The sequence below is a fragment of the Triticum aestivum genome, chromosome 7B (genome assembly GCF_018294505.1).
Source record: "Triticum aestivum cultivar Chinese Spring chromosome 7B, IWGSC CS RefSeq v2.1, whole genome shotgun sequence".
Classification (NCBI taxonomy): Eukaryota; Viridiplantae; Streptophyta; class Magnoliopsida; order Poales; family Poaceae; genus Triticum; species Triticum aestivum.
The window spans coordinates 345470003-345473424 of NC_057813.1; positions in this window are offsets into that span (position 1 = coordinate 345470003).

The following is a 3422-nucleotide window of genomic DNA, read 5'->3' on the forward strand; positions in this document are numbered from 1 at the left end:
GATGCTCAATGTTGATGTAGATCATTTGGAGCAATCTATTGGAGTGAGTTGAACTTTCAATACCTACATGGGTTAGTCCCACAAGGAACAAAAAAGAATATCCATAGACATAGAGTGAAGTACACATATGATGATGTCCATGAAAGCATTTGATTACCTTGTCCCTTGACTTACCAACAATAGGGTTAGTCACTCCTTGAACCAGTGCAAGACGTGGAAGTTGATTGCACTTGTCCTTGCCAATATGAATGTGAGTGAAGTATGTTGGCGGACTCACCCTCAAGAACTCTCTAGTTCTTCTTCTTTGGGACCCACATCAACTTCTGGGAATCCTTGGAGTTGTAGTAGTAATTGATGAAGCAAAACTTGATGTAGTCTTGGGAACCCACTTGACCAAGGCGAGCTTCTTCTGGTGTCCGGTAAGTGAAAGGTACCCAACTTGTGGAATAATTGCTGGAAGAGCCAGGAGTGGCCCAGTACTATCAAGTTGCAGCCAAGACCCGGGAATAGCCGTATTATGTCCCCGGCATTCTGATATATCCAAGTTGGCATGTCCCTCTACTGCAGTGGAGCGATGCGGTGCCGTAAAAAATTGGCTCCGGCCATTTCGACGGTTATGCCAGCATCCTGCAGGCGAGCAACCGTATTCAAATTCAGACAGAGTTTCTTCTCGCTGGCGCCAAGCTTTTTCCAGCTAGCATCTTGGCCGATTTTCCTTGTCCACGGCAAGCAGAATGCCGAGAAATCCTCCTCTTGGATCCAACACCAAGTTCCTCTCCACTCCTCCCATTTGTCGTGGAGGTGACCAAGAATGTAGTCCCTCTGGTTCTCCTCCCCCCTGGGGAACCATGTCACACCTCTAGACAACGCATCATTCTCAACCCGCGGGGTGAAGAAGTGGCGGCATATATCAACATTGGGCATAACTCCAACAAAGTTCTCGTAGAAATGGGCGAAAACCGCCATACACGTCACGACATTGGGAGTAAAATCAAGCAGCCGGAATCCATAAGTGGACATCAGTTTGCATTGGAAGAAGGGATAAGAATTGCTCGGGACCGTGGGGCCAAAGGGGAGAACCTTGGGGGCTCCATGGCTCTCGGTTTCCCTCCGCCACATATAAGCATACCTCTCGCGCAAGGTATTGGCAAATAAGGTAGGCGGCGAGAAGACAGTGTTCTCATTTCATCACCTCTCTAGTTCCTCCAACTCCTTCTTTTTCTGCTCTGCTTTGGGGTCAAGCGGCTTGGTCGCTTTCTTACCCTTCGAGGAAGCCACCTTGGGCGCCATCCGAGGCTCAAGGAGAAAAAGAACTATGAGACGGAACGGATTGATGCAAGCGGCGGTGGTGGCTAGGGTGTTTGGTCTTTGGCGAAAGGAGGAAGACAAACCAAGGAAGGGGCGAAAGTGACTGAGCAGCACCCCCTCGCGGTTACCTATTTTCTGGGGAATACGGGGGGGCTGGTTCTTTGCTACCTCCCCCAGCCACACCCGCCACCATAGCAGCTTGATGGGTAAGTAGAGTGATGCCCACGCTCCATCGACCTGCGGTTAATGAGCGGATTGGACGTGTGATGGCAGAAACCATCATGATTACGGATCACGGCAAAATATTATGTCAGCCTCCCACTACCACATGTATCCGTGCAATGTTGTTGGGCCTAGCCCAACGACACCTCAAATGCGTTTTTGGGCCAGGCCTAGGGGCTCCTGTCGGTGTAGTAGGAACGGGGTCCCTAGTACCCCTGACTTACGCTGTAACATCCCAAAATTCTAAATTTTGGAATGTTATAATAAATAGATAGATTTGATTGATTGTTTGATTGATTGTGTGAAATTGAGTGAAATTTGAAACTTTTTGAAAGTTAAATGAGAGGGAATAAAAGGACTTTCCCAAACTTTCCTTTTGCATTCGTGATCTCCGTGAATTCAAATTATTTTCACCACAAAACCCTGGAGAGAAGGTGACATGACTTCTTCCATTTATTTTAATGACAAGGGGTGTTGAAAATATTTTAATTTCATTTGGAAAATATTTCCAATTCTGGAACTTTATGCAACTCAATGATTTTCACGAGCGAAGATAAAATGACTTCTTCAAAACATATGAAATATGAGTTGGGAGTTTCAAAGAATTAAATTCAAAGTTCTTTCGAATTTATTTTCAATTTGGAGTTATTGAGTTTTATTCAAATTATTTTTCTCCAAAAATAAAATATATGGAAAATAGGGTAACATGATTCCCTACATCATAAAATTGGAGAGAAATGAATTTGAATTAATTTTGGTATTTTTAAAATGATTTTTTGCTGGATTTTACTAGAGCAGAAGCACTCTTTGCTTTATTTGAATTTGTGTCTATTTTATTTGACTCTATAAAAATGTTCAACTTGTAGGAAATATATTTCCTGTAAATTTTGATATATAATATGCCTATATAAAATTTTACTTTATTTTTTTTATCCGGTTTTGCTTCTGTTTCTCTTTGAAAAAAAAACTGTACATGCGGCCCATAGTTATTTACCGCCCACACGCGTAGCATAGTGCAGAGGGCACCTCAATTTTTTTTCTCTCTCCTAGATGGGCCAGGCCCAGCCAGCCTTTTTATTTTTCTTTACTTAGGCCGATTTTTGTTAAAAAAAAGAAAAAAGTTATGCAGCACGTACGCGCGAGGCCGGCCGATGGGCTTTAGGCCCGTGCGAGGCGTTAGCCTTTTTCTTCTCTGTTTCGTTTAATTACGTCTATGTTTAATCCCACATTGCCTAGCCTCTAACCCCTAAGCCTCTTTTCCATCAATAAATATAGACCCATAGAGCCTCCAAAAATCATTTGATTCGGGTTAAATCAATATTTTGGTTTGACTAGATTCATATAAGAAAAATATTTTTCTCCTCTCCGGCGCGACTTTTGGAAATTGTCGTCTCTCCGAAATTGTCTTTTCTCTGCCTTATTAAGGTATCTTTTTTTATTACTTCCGCAGTTTATTATTTTCTAGACTAGTACGATAAAATAATTAGATTATCAATTAGTCTATGTATTTATACATTAGACCTTAGCTGTAGCTATTTTTCTTTCGTAAAACAGCTTGGCCCTCATTTTTCAAATAGCCATAACTTTTTACTCGTTCATCCAAATTAGATGAAACCAACGCCCGCTTCTTCGTTATGATCTCCTCTATCTAGTAATCCAAATCAAACATGTTTTTGAAAGTTTAAAATTTGAATTAGATCAGATTTGAATTTGAACTTCGTTTGATCATAACTTGAGTTTCGTAACTCCGATATAGTTGATTCTTTTTGCAAATCGGAGCTCTTGACCTAAACTTTCTGATAAGGCCAAATTCACATAATTTTGGTACTGTTAGAAATTGTTTTATGTTGCAAGAGTTATTTGCTTGGTTTTGATGTTTTCCGAACTATCTT